Source organism: Danio aesculapii, chromosome 9, assembly GCF_903798145.1.
Source record: "Danio aesculapii chromosome 9, fDanAes4.1, whole genome shotgun sequence".
NCBI lineage: Eukaryota > Metazoa > Chordata > Actinopteri > Cypriniformes > Danionidae > Danio > Danio aesculapii.
In genome coordinates this window covers 5,485,905-5,500,671 of record NC_079443.1, presented here as the reverse complement: position 1 = coordinate 5,500,671, position 14,767 = coordinate 5,485,905, and positions in this window count along the sequence as shown.

The following is a 14,767-nucleotide window of genomic DNA, read 5'->3' as shown; positions in this document are numbered from 1 at the left end:
TTATTCATTTTGTTACTGTATTTAACATTTCGCCACCTTAGAATTATAAGGTTCTATCTTACATTATTGTCAACATTGAGTTTTTGACATATTCTTATTACATGACAACTTATTTACATTATGGGATGTTTTTTTTACATTTTAAGACTTTTTATTTAAAAACAAATCATTCTGTTTGCTGTATGGAATGCAAAAACTTTGAAGCTCAATATCTCAAAATCATTCTGAACACAGACAGAATCTTATAATTCCAAGATGACGATTTTTCATGGATCTCCGAATATCTTTTATTTTGTAAAGTGTTCAATTTACTCTTTGAACTGTTACATTTGCTGTAAAAAAGTACATATTATAAAAAAATGTATACTGTCTAAATCGTGTTTTTTTTTCATTACATTATTTTAATAAATAATAAAAAAGTAACAAACTATTTCCATGCATTTTACACACATAGCACATGCTACAAATAAATAAACGGCATTTTTTTATTAAGACATCCTTGCCTATTTTATAAAAAAAATTCCAGTCTGATAAATAAAAAATGGTTTAATAAGGAGACTAACACAGCTTAAAGAATGTTAAATAACAAGTCCATGTTAAGTCACCTTAGAATTATAAGGTTCTATCTTACATTATTGTCAAAATTGAGTTTTTGACATATTCTTATTACATGACAACTTATTTACATTATGGGATGTTTTTTTTTTTTTACATTTTAAGACTTTTTATTTAAAAACAAATCATTCTGTTTGCTGTATGGAATGCAAAAACTTTGAAGCTCAATGTCTCAAAATCATTCTGAACACAGACAGAATCTTATAAGTCCAAGGTGACGATTTTTCATGGATCTCCGAATATCTTTTATTTTGTAAAATGTTCAATTTACTCTGAACTGTTACATTTGCTGTAAAAAACACATATTATTAAAAAATGTATACTGTCTAAATTGTGGGTTTTTTTCCATTAAATTATTTTAATAAATAATAAAAATAAAAAGATTTTCCATGGATTTTACACATGTAGCACATGCTACAAATAAATAAACAGCATTTTTTTATTAAGACATCCTTGCCTATTTTATAAAAAAAATTCCAGTCTGATAAATAAAAAATGGTTTAATAAGGAGACTAACACAGCTTAAAGAATGTCAAATAACAAATCCATGTTAAGTCACCTTAGAATTATAAGGTTCTATCTTACATTATTGTCAAAATTGAGTTTTTGACATATTCTTATTACATGACAACTTATTTACATTATAGGATGTTTTTTTTTTTACATTTTAAGACTTTTTATTTAAAAACAAACGTTACACTCATTCTGTTTGCTGTATGGAATGCAAAAACTTTGAAGCTCAATTTCTCAAAATCATTCTGAACACAGACAGAATCTTATAATTCCAAGGTGACGATTTATCATGGATCTCCGAATATCTTTTATTTTGTAAAGTGTTCAATTTGCTCTTGGAACTGTTACATTTGCTGTAAAAAATACATATTATTAAAAAATGTATACTGTCTAAATTGTTTTTTTTTTTCATTAAATTATTTTAATAAATAATAAAAAAGTAACAAATTATTTCCAAGTTTATACTTATGAATGCATCTGTGATCATGAAAAGACCATATATGTATAACCTCTGAATTAAAAAACAAATTTATTAACTGATTGATTGATTGATTGATTGATTGATTGATTGATTGATTGATTGCAGATAAAAGAACGTTTTCAGAATGTGCTTTAACCATTTTTTTTTTCTCTGGAATCAACAACACAATAACAGCACAATGGGGACCTCTGTTGGTGATAGCTTGGAATGCAAACAGAATGCTTGAAACAATCAGCTAATGGATTGTTAACATGTTAGCTGTTACAGTATGTACCTTAATGGTACTTGAACCAAATCACAGTTCATGGGTTCAGCAAGTTGACAAAATCAAACCAGTCTATTTAGGATTTGTTGGTACTATGACACTAATAACTGATTTTCACACTTGCTTTGGTTGTAGTTTTATGGAATGTATGCACATGAAAGTGTGACATCAGTAGTGAACTATCAATTGAATGCCTTTAAAAACAGAGTACTTGATTTTTTCATCTTCCAAAAATCTATAGAAATTACTATCTATTTTCTATATGAGTTCAAGTATATAGTTGATAACAGTAATTCATTCATTCTCTTTTCAGCTTAGTCCCTTTATTAATCCGGGGTCGCCACAGCGGAATGAACCACCAACATATCCAGCATGTTTTTTACGCAGTGGATGCCCTTCCAGCCGCTAACCATCTCTGGGAAACATCCACACTCATACACTACGGACAATTTAGTCTACCCAATTCACCTGTACCACATGTCTTTGGACTGTGGGGGAAACCGGAGCACCCGGAGGAAACCTACACGAACTCAGGGAGAACATGCAAACTCCACACAGAAACGCCAACTGACCCAGCCGAGGCTTGAACCAGCAACCTTCTTGCTGTGAGCACCACAGCATCGGCCTGATAACAGTAATATAATCAGATATTAAAAAATGTAAGCTCACAAGCAGCGATTTTTCAGAATCAGTTTAATTACCAAGTGTGCTTCACACACACACAAGGAATTTGTTTTGGCTACAGAAGCTTCCAGTGTACAAAAAGTGACAAGTGATCAACACAAAATAAATATGAAAAAAGACAATAAACATTAAACAGAGATGTAGTTAGTCAAAAAGATCTGGATGTTGAATTGTAGGTACAGATTTGTTATAAATATACAGGTTATAAGGTGCTGTGTACAAATACGAATGGAGAAGGTATTGCATTGTATATTGATATAAAGTGCTGTGTACAAGTGCGTATGAGAAAGTATTGCACATTTATTGCACAGTAGGGGAATATTTAACTGTTCATAAGGTAGACAGCCTGAGGAAAGAAACTTTTCCTGTGTCTGGCTGTTTTTGTGCTTGGTGCTCTGAAGCGCCGACCAGACGGTAACAGTTCGAACAGGTAGTGTGCTGGGTGTGAGGCGTCCAGAGTGATTTTGCGAGCCCTTTTACTCACTCTGGAAGAGTACAGTTCTTGAAGTGTAGGAAGGGTAGTGCCAGTGATTCGTTCAGCAGTCCGGACTATTCGCTGTAGTCTATGGAGGTCGGTTTTGGCAGCTGAGCTGAACCAGATAGCGATTGAAGTGCAAAAGATGGATTGGATGACAGCTGAATAGAACTGAACGAGCAGCTCCTGTGGCAGGTTGAACTTCCTCAGCTGACAAAGGAAGTACAGTCTCTGCTGGGCTTTCTTCACAATAGAGTCTATGTGAATGTCCCACTTCAGATTCTGGGAGATGGTGGTGCCCAGGAACCTGAATGACTCTACTGCTGCCACAGTGCTGTTCATGATGGTGATTGGGGGGAGAGCAGGGGGGTTTCTCCTAAAGTCCACTATCATCTCCACTGTTTTGAGCGTGTTCAGCTGCAGGTTGTTGTATCTGCACCATAACGCCAGCCGCTCCACCTCCTGTCTGTATGCAGACTCGTCACCATTTCGGATGAGGCCGATAACAGTAGTGTCATCCGCAAACTTCAAGAGCTTGATGGAGGGGTCTTTTGTGGTGCAGTCGTTGGTGTACAGGGAGAAGAGCAGTGGGGAGAGAACACATCCTTGGGGTGCACCAGAGCTGTTGGTGCAGCTGTCGGATGTGATTTTGCCCATTCTGACTAGCTGTTGTCTATCTCTCAGAAAGCTGGTGATCCATTGACAGACAGAGCTAGGAACAGAGAGCTGGGTCAGTTTATCCTCGAGCAGTGATGGGACGAATGGTGTTAAAGGCAGAACTGTCCACAAATAGAATCCTTGGACATCTTCTTTAACACAGCTACATCCGTACACCACCTTCTGTTGATGTAAAAGCATCTGCCACCACCATGCGCTTTGGCCGTTGACTACGTATCGAGATCTGCTCTGTACAGCTGAAAGTCTGGTAGGTATAATGCGCTGTCTGGAATGGCTTCATTTAGCAAGGTTTCTGTAAAAAAAACAGCGCAGCAGAGTTGATATAATTCATGTTTTTGCGTGTGAGCAGAAGTTTTGTTAGGAAGAGAGCAAAGGTTTGCCAGATGGATGCTGGGCAGCGCCGTTCTGAAGCCGTGCTGTCTCAGCCTGACGAGTGTGCCGGCTCGCTTCCCACGCCTGAGTGTCTTGTAGCGTTTCCACAGTGCAGCTGCTCCACCGACGACAATGTTCTGCACAACGCCAGAGAAATCCAAATCCAGTTCGTAATTAGTTGGTGTGCACTGCCGAATGTTCAGCAGCTCGTCCCTGATATTACTGATCATGTTTGATAAACATACAACAGGACAAACTAACAAAAACTGCAAAAACTGGAGAGCTCCAAACCGAGGCGGCCATCCATGGTGCCATCTTGACTAGTAATCAAAAAGCTAACTCTCTATCCTTCAGCTTAGTTTCTGGTTTATCAGGGACCACAACCAAGCGGCAATCTCTCGCTCACCCTCATGAAAAAAATACGGAAGTGACTGAAACTGTAATTCATCAAAATTCCACTAGTCCTGGCTCCATAATAGAGCAGATTTCTATTGAGCCCACTGTTAAAATGGCCAACTTTACAGCAGAAAAAGAGATGTTTACAGCCTGGTACAAGGAACGATTTTGGTTCATTAGCTAATATTATCTTTTATGACAACTGTGAGGGAGGTGAATTTTTTTATAACTCATCCATTTCATTCATATTAAGTCTGCATAATTAAGGGCGTGGCAAAAGGTGTCCCATTTCTGAGGGGTAAATTTTGAAGCCCTTCCCCTTCACACTCGATTTTAAGGACCAAGGGGTAGGGGTACAAAAATAGAATAGGGATTGGGCCTATATGTGGCTTTGCCATGCAGCTTAAAATGTGACAGATGGATAAGACCAATTCCCTGACTGAAGCTGCAGGAGAAACAACAACAACAACAACAAAGTATAAGCAAACAGACCACTCTGCTCGTTGGTCTAGCGGTGTGATTCTTGGTTTTAGTGTAGGAGGTCCAGGTCCTGGGTTTAAATCTAAATCTAAATTAGCCCTGCTTTAATTTGCAGGTTTGTTTTGAATCAATCCTCGACTAAGAATTTCTGACTAACCTGTGCTTCTAATGCCATTTGAATCTCTCATTTTGTTGTGGCTTGTTGGCCTTGGCATATGATTTTCTCTTTGGGTGTGAAAGATCCTTGATTCAAGTCCCGGATGAGCCCAGCTTCTATATCTAAGTTTTTGAAGGGCCATTCTGAAGCATTAGTTTACTAAGCAATTCTGACTGCTACATGCCTGTGGTTAAGTCAAGAGTTTATTGTTTCAGTGGGTCATTGGTCTAGGGTTAGGATTCTTGCTTAGGGTGTGAGAGGTGCTGAATTCAAAGCCTGGATGAGCCCTCAAGCTTGTGTTGTGTTTTGAGCGGATTTAAAAACATACATGTACACATCCGCTTTTAATGCTTCTTTCTGAAAAAATCTTTTTGCTGTAGATTTCTGACTGCCCTGCTCCTCTGATACCATGTGAATCATATGGTCACATGATTTCTTCTGTTGCTCGTTGGTCTAGGGGCATGATTCTCGCTTAGGGTGTGAGAGGTCCTGGGTTCAACTCTCGGTGAAACCTTTAAATAAAACCAATTGCAATCATTGACCACATGCAGAGATAGATATTTGGTGCTTTCATAATGCTCCTGCAAAAATTGCTGGTAAGATTATACGTGGCTTTGCCATGCAGCTTAAAATCTGACAGATGGATAAGACCAATTCCCTGACTGAAGCTCAAGGAGAAAAAACAACAACAAAATATAAGCTAACAGACGACTTGACTTGTTGGTCTAACAGTGTGATTCTCAGTTATTGTGTAGGAGAGGTCCTGGGTTTAAATCCTAAACGAGCCCTGCTTCAATGCGTATGCCTTTGTTGGCTTGTTCTAGATCAATACTCGGAGGTCCTGTTTTGATCCTCGATTGGTCTCACGCAGTCAAGTGATGCGATTTCGGCAGGTCAGAGTTCACCAAGCTTGAACTTTGCACCGCAGCGACATGCGAAACTTGATGCATGACCCTGCGTTTCCGGTCTGACGCATTCGCGTGCGTATGATTGGAAGTCTATGGGAGGAAAAGCCCAGTGTGACCGTAGCTTGAGACCTATCGAGGATCAAAACACGACCTCTGGACAGAAATTTAAAATATGGAGCAATCGCTCGCTTTTTTTAAATGTCTAATAATCTTGTTTAATCCCGCCCCTTTTCGCAGCGCCACACGAGAGAATTTCGCACACACTAAGCCCAGTGTGACCGTAGCTTTAGGTTGTTGCCATTTTTACTTTTATATTAAGTATTTTAAACTCATTTAAGTACGTATATGGTTTTCTTATTTGAGTGGTTTTAAGCATTTTTATTGTTTTTTGTAAAAACTTTTCTTGTTATTTTGCAATTTAAAGCATTGAGTGTTTCTGATATCCCTGTGTTGGATTATAAATTGTGTGGGTCCGAGCTGTCTCTCTTTTTCTTGATGTCTCGTCAGTGTAAGCAGCAATTGGCTGGATTAAGCAAATGAAGAAATTTATTCAAAAGCCAGACTCTTTTTTTTCAGTTAGCAATTAGTTGTGGACTGAGCATTGCTACACAGATTACCCCAAGAGTCATTGAAGAGCATCGGTCGGCTTTGGCTTACGGCCAAGGGTTGGTGGGGATGTTCTAAATGTTTTAATTTAAAAAATTAGGAGTAAATTTTAATGGGGGTGTTTCAATTGTGGTTATTAAATTTTCAAGGGTAAAGCTACAGTCACACTGGGCTTTGTGTGTGCGAAATTCTGTCGTACGGCGCTGCGAAAAGGGGCGGGATAAACAAGATGATTAGACATTTTAAAAAGGAAGCGATTGCTCCATGTTTTAAAATTCTGTCCAGAGAGGTCCTGTTTTGATCCTCAATTGGTCTCACGCAGTCAAGTGATGCGATTTTGCTGGTCAGACTTCACCAAGCTTGAACTTTGTACCGCAGCCACATGCGAAACTTGACGCATGACCCTGCGTTTCCGGTCTGACGCATTCACGTGCGTATGAATGGAAGTCTATGGGTAGAAAAGTCAAGTGTGACCGCAGCTTCAGGGTTAGGTTGAGAGGGAAAAATCAAGAGATTAGGCTGATTCCGAAAACTTCTGAAAACTGAAATATCCAGAGGGCCCGTATGACTTCGAAGAAGGCCAGCATCAGCCAAAACACTTCTAAATTGTTGATCATGGTTTTCTCTCTAGGTTTATGCATCCCACAAATGTTTGGGTTGTGTTTGAGTGTCATATTATCAGTAAAAATAAAAGCTGGTCTGTTTGGACCTAGAATATTCACCTTTTTGCAGGTTGGACAACTTAGTGCATATCTGTGTGGAGTTTGCATGTTCTCACCATGTTCGCGTGGGTTTCCTTCGGGTGCTCTGGTTTTCCCCACAAGTCCAAAGACGTGGAATAAGTGAATTGGGTAAGCTAACATTTTCCATAGGGTGTGTGTGTGAATGAGTGTGTATGGATGTTTCCCAGTGATGGGTTGTGGCTGGAAGGGTATCCGCTGCGTAAAACATATGCTGGAAAAGTTGGCAATTTATTCTGCTGTGGTGACCTCAGATCAATAAAGGGACTAAGCTCAAAAGAAAATGAATTAATGATTTGAGTAAATGATCTAAACATGTTTATATGTATTTTTAGACAAGACTAAAAAATGTTCATCCAATTAAAACTTGTCTGGCTGACAATTCACATAATTCTTGTAAGTAGCCCAAACTGTCAACATATGTCTGTGGGGTCACCTGATGACTGACGACAGGTGTAGGAGCCGTGGTTCTCCAGCAATATTAATGTGGTGTTGAGCATCCGGTTTGCTCAACCATTGAGCAAGTTACTCTACCACTGAGAAAGAGGCACTCGCTTTTGGTTTCACACCTCAGCTCTTTGATGTTTAAGTAGGTTCTGTTTTATTTCTGTTGAGCATTTACTCTAATCATAACCCTTGATTTTTTTTGTTTGTTTAGCAGAATGAAAAATCATAGCCAGAGTTTAATGTGCTGGAGTCTGTTTCTGCAGATGTTTAATCTGGACATCCTGCACATTAGAGGTAAACAATGTCATTGTTGATGCTTTATATTGAGTTTGAATAACTTGTTCTTTCCTCTTATTCTTGAAGGAAAAGAGGGTAAAATTGTAAGATCATTCTAATTTCTACTATTCATTCACTTAAGGGTGAGGGTATTATGGGTCTGACACTTGTTTTTGAGTAAAATTTGTGGCATTGATGGGGGATACTCTGCGTCTTGCAAGAATTGTGACGTCATCTGGCCAGATTTTGTTCAAAATGACATAATATCATTTCTTTTTTCAATTTTGTTTGAAGTATAGTGGGGCTTTTTAAAGATACACACACACACACACACCCCAAATATAATAATGTTCAATCTCAGGTGGCTACCACACATCTACAGTATAAGTCAGAAGTATTAGTCTTTCTATATATTTATATTATTCTCCCAAATTCCATTTAATAGAGTGAACCTTTTTTTTCAGCACATTTCTAAACTGTTTTAATAACTACAGACAGTCGATCTTCACATGTGTTTGGGGGTGTCACTTCTACGAGCAACAAGACAACAACTCGAGAGACAAAACAGTGTACATAAATTAAACAAAGATATCAGGGATCGTTATTTTGAGTCTTCCATTCAGGACATCAATCCATACAAAATAATTGCAAAGCAAATCGAGTACTGACCCCTCGTTGCTTCCTCAAACCTCTTACCTGGACATCGTTAACTAGCTTGTTTAAGGTGTAAGGGCATACACTTGTGAACAAATCAAAAACTACAAATCTTTAGAAGTTCACGGACATTTCACAAACAACTGGGTACAGGATTTGTAGTTTCAACCGATAAACTGTGACAACTCAGTAGTAACAGCAAAGGTAAGCTAATAATAATAATGAAATGTCATATTATATATCATCACTATCTCTGATTATACATTATTTTAGTTTGTACACTATTAAAAAGTAAGATAATATAATTATGTATTGTATTGCAGTTTTAATATATCTAATAACAATCTATTGCTTACATTTACAAATCATTAGACAGATGCTTGTATCCAAAGAAAAAACTGAACAAAAAAGTAAACATTTATGTTTTTTTTATTAGTCAAATATTTTAAAGAGAACAAAAATATTACTTAAAACAAATAATGAATCCAACATTCATATATTTTTTCTCTTGTGTTGTCTACAGGTCTTGCACTCACAGCATTTGAAGGACACGCCACTCAAGCCATTGGTCATCATCAATTTAACAGGGCCTATATCAGCTTGTCATTGCACATGCATGACAGGAATAGCTGAAACATGCACACATGTGGCAAGCTCTGCATTTCATGTTGGAGGCAGTAGTCCCAACGTAGGGAGACAACCACTGTGACTGGCCAGCCTCCACATTGGATAATACCTATTAACATCACAAAAGTGAGAGCAGAGGCAGGACACAGAATAGACTTCATTCATTTTCTTTTCGGCTTAGTTTCTTTATTAATCAGGGGTCGCCACAGCGGAATGTTTTTATATGGAATTTTTAAGTAATTTTTATTTTCAGAAAGATGAGTGTCCCCCTTTTCTTCAGACAGCACAGATCTGCTTGATTTGACTGTCACCTGTCATTTTAGTGGATCTGAAAGCAGGAATTAGTGTTTTTGTATACTGTTAATTGCGTAGTGGCTTTTACTCCCCTGTTAGGTTGAAGAGGCGTTGTTCTTTGGACTTTGTCTGTTTTTTTTTTTTTTTTTTTGTAGTGTCGCAAAGAGGCGGTTAGTGTTATCTGTTAACACAGATATCTCGGGAGCACGTCTGTAGGATTTTGTGGAATCGTCTATTATAGATTGTCTCACAACCCTACTGGTTTTTAGTGCGTAATAACCCGCCGCTGAACTGCGTGAAGACTAGGTGAGTTAGACAGGTGAAGTTCCGGTAGGCAGGCGCAGATAGAGGGGTGTATTTGCTTGCAGTTGGTATACTTTGTATCGTTTGTTTTCACTTCACTTTCCTTTGCATTATTCTTCTACTTTGTTATATAGTTAATATGCGGAAGTTTGTATTTTGCTGTTGGATGGCTAAGATTTGACTCCGATTTGATTTTTCTTGTAGGTCTATTTGTTATAAATACTGTACTTTGACTGCGTGTTTCTCAATCTTATTATGGAGTTTAGTTTAGAGGAATGTGTTGCTCATCTGAGCATAGAGAGACTTAAACAGTGTACTAAAAATAATCTGTTCTCTTTTGCTGCTCACTTTGATGTACCCATCTTTAAGCAAGAGAAAAAAACAGAAAATTAAATATGAATTGCCAACACAATCTCACAGCAATTCGTAACTTTTTGATTTAGTAGCTAATTCGTATGAATTCATACGATCTGATTCATACGATTTAGTACGATTTGCTCATCCCCCAATGACGGTTGGGTTTAGGGGTGGGGTTAGGTGCCACGCCTCCTTTTTAAAATCGTACAATTTCGTACGAATTAGCCACTAAACTGACAAAACATAAAATACTTACATTTTCTCATGAGATCAGGCTAGAATTGCATACAGCCTTATCTGAAATGAGTATTCTTCCTCCTGCTAGTGCTGTCACTTCACGTGCTGATGTGCAGTCTGATTCTGAATTGCGTAAACTTGAGTTACAAGTAGAAATGCGGCGATTGGAGCTTAAGTAAAAAGAGCTAAAGTATGAATTTGAGCTGCGTAAATTTGAGATAGAGGAAGCTGGAAGACATGAATCTGGTCATTTTTCTAGGCAGTCAAGAGATTTTGATATGGAAACAGACGTTGACATTAATAAATGCATTTGTTTAATTCCTCCTTTTTCAGAAAGAGATGTGGACAAATATTTTGTACTTTTTGAGCGAGTGGCTACGACATTGGAATGGCCTAAAGAGGTATGGATTCTTCTTTTGCAATGAGTATTGAAGGATAGCATTTTTTTATTGTTAAGCTTTGTTAACATTTACTAATAAATACAGACATAAAGGGTTTCTTTTTCTGAGGAGTTAAATGCCATATGTGCGCAGCATAGAGAAGAGTTGATGGGCTGCTCTCAGCAACTTGTCTGTTATCGAGCATGGGTGTATGTAAAATGCAGAGAGCTCTGAAATGTATGAACCGTGTGTTCGTGCTCTGAAACATTTACCTAGTCAACTATCAAGGCCAACATTCAAGAGAAGATACCAGAAAGAGGAACATTTGGTTGCTGAATGGTCCAACTGCCAAGATGACATCATATAAGTCAATAGGGTTAAGATTAGATAGTGTGTGAAAGACATTATAAAACATGGAGAGCCCAAAAGAGACTAGAGCTGAATTGAAATTACATCTCTCCTGCGCAGAACTGGTACTCTCTAACTTCTTGCATTCAAAATAAAACTTCTTAATTTTCAACTCAGGTCTCCGTCAATTTTTAAACATGCAATGGACCATTTGAGTCCAACAGTATTTACAGGAAAAGCCCAGGAGGCATATGCTTCTCTTTCACCTGAATTAAGTTTAAAGTATGATCAGGTGAAATCTGCTGTTTTAAGGTCTTATGAATAAGTACCTGAGGCTTATAGGCAAAAGTTTGGGCGCTATAAAAAAAAGCTGAAAGCCAAAAGTTGAATTTGGTCATGAAAAAACTACTATTTGATCGCTGGTGTTCTGCACAGGAAGTGAAAAATTTAGAACAGCTTCGTGATTTAATTCTAATAGAGGAATTTAAAAATTGTCTACCAGACAAAAACGCAACATACTTAAATGAACAGAAAGTCACTAATGTACTAGGTGCTGCAGTATTAGCCGATGAATATGTTCTAATTCACAGAGAGAGCTTTGAAAAGCCACCTTTCGCTCCGTTGCAGCGTAGTCCTGTCACGCACTTTCACACTGAGCACAGTGCTAAAGATGCAGTTAAGCCAAGGCCAGTATGTGCTTATTGCAAAAAACGTGGCCATTTGATCAACAGCTGTTTTTTTTTGTTGAATAAAAATAAGCCTAAAACTGTTGCACTGGTAAAAAAAAAAGTCTCAACATCAAATCTCTTTCAGTCTGGGTGTGTTGATTTGGAGATTTACTCACCATTTATTATGAAGGGAGTTGTTTCCTTGTCAGACAGAGATGTAAAAGTTCCTGTAACCATCTTGCGTGATACTGCTGCTACTAGATCTATCATTCTACAAAGTGTGTTTCCTCTTTCAGATAAAACTTCGTTAAACTGAAACGAGATTGTTCAGGGATTTGGAATGAAGCTTGTTAACCTGCCAATGCATTCTGTCCAGCTTGAGTCGGATCTGGTGTCTGGTCAAGTAGCAGCATGTGCAGATTTTCCAACACAATCTCACGGCAATTCGTAACTTTTTTTTTTGTGGCTAATTCGTACGAATTCGTACGATCTAATTCGTACAATTTAGTACGATTTGCTCATCCTCCAATGACGGTTGGGTTTAGGGGCGGGGTTAGGTGCCACGCCTCCTTTTTAAAATCGTACCATTTCGTACGACTGAACTCGTACGAATTCGTACGAATTAGCCACTAAACTGTCAAAACGTAAAATACTTACGTTTTCTCGTGAGATCAGGCTGGATTTTCCAATAAAAGGAGTGGATTTTTTCTTGGGAAATGTCTGGCTGGTGGCAAAATCTTAGTGAATCCTGAAGTTACTGCTGTGCCCTTTGTGTCTGAAGGCCCAGATGAACTGCAGGTGAAGTATCCAACAGTGTTTCCTGTATGTGCTGTCACTCGGTCAATGGCTAAAGCTAACTTGGTAGACTCTGATGGCTTGGAGGATAGGTTTATATTAGATCTTGACCAAGAACCAAAATTAGACTTTGATAATGGCCCTTTTGTGAGTTCTCCACCTTCTGTCTCTGATTTTACAGGGTTAAATGAAAAATGTGAAAACTCATCAGCTGACACTGTGCTAGAAACTATTGAACTGTCTGAGAACTTTAGTGGGGTTTGTATGTCAAAAGAACATCTAATTTCTTAACAGAAGAGTGATGATGCGCTGGTTTCTCTATATGAATTGGCTGTCCCTGAAGAGAAGCTTATAGACCAGGGGTGGGCAAACTCGGTCCTAGAGGGCCGGTGTCCTGCACAGTTTAGCTCCAACTCTAATCAAACACACCTGCATAAAGATTTCAAGTGATCTTGAAGACACTGATTAGCATCTTCAGGTGTGTTTAATTAGTGTTGAAGCTAAACTGTGCAGGACACCGGCCCTCTAGGAATGAGTTTGCCCACCCCTATTATAGACAATGTGTCTGGTTATTTTGTCAAAAATGACATTTTGATGCGCAAATGGACGCCATCTTCTGCTTCTATTCTAAGGATTGGAGCACTGTAACACAAATTGTTGTTCCAAAAAAGCTTTGAGGTGAGATACTCAGTTTAGCACACGACAACCTCTTAGCTGGTCATTTGGGTGTCACCAAAACCTATGATCTTATTTTGCATAATTTTTTTGGCCAGGTCTAAAATGGGATGTTAAGTGGCATTGTAGAACATGTCATATTTGTCAAATAGCTGGAAAGTCAAATCCACCGATTCCACCCTACCCCTTATATCCTATCGCAGCTGTAGACTCACCAGCTCGTCCTGATTTTGCCAAGTGCTAGTCGTCCTGAGACCTACATAATTTATGATGACCCAGGGACAACAACTCTATCAGCCAATCAAAACTTATTACGTCATCATTATGTGCGCTCTACAGAGTCCGCCAAAACGCGAATTCAAAAAAGAAGAAAACACACACACACAGGCACACGCACCTGCCATTTTCACCAGTGAAGAGGACAAGTGAAAAGGTAAGATCACCGGTTTTCTTTTATAAGTTTACAGAAGCAGTAATGATCGTAAAATTAAAATGTGTTTATGGATTTGCCCTTAGCGTTTTTTTTTTACATTTTTACAGTATGTCTGATAATATTTTTTCTTCTGGAGAAAGTCTTATTTGTTTTATTTCGGCTAGAATAAAAGCAGTTTTTAATTTTTAAAAAACAAAATTGAGGTCAAAATTATTAGCCCCTTTAAGCTATTTTTTCCTATAGTCTATAGAACAAACCCTCACTATACAATAACTTGCCTAATTACCCTAACCTGCCTAGTTAACCTAATTAAGCCTTTAAATGTCACTTATATCTAGTCAAATATTATTTACTGTCATCATGGCAAAGATAAAACAAATCAGCTATTAGAAATGAGTTATAAAAACTATTATCTTTAGAAGTGTGTTGAAACAAATCTGTTCTCTGTTAAACAGAAATTGGGGAAAAAATAAACGGGGGGGCTAATAATTCTGACTTCAACTGTGTGTGTATATATATGTATATATATATAAATATACACACACACTAAATGTCTGTAACTTTTGAGAAGAATGAGATATTGGAATGGATATATTCACTGAAAACATCAGCGCAGTTCGACCACATGGTGGCGTAAGAGCACTGCTTTAACATCATCGACCTGTTAAGGAAGTCCAGTCCAAACCAGTGTAGAAATATTCTTTGGACGCTGAATATCAAACTAAAAACACAGCCATTAAGAGATGAAAACAGCTTTAAAAAGGTCATAACTCATGAACGGATTGAGATATCTTCACCACACTTGGTAAACATTTGTTAACAGTACAAAATTGGCAGATTTTGGTCACATGGTGGTGCTATTGAGTGAAAAAAGGTGAAAATGGCCGTAATCAAACCACCAAT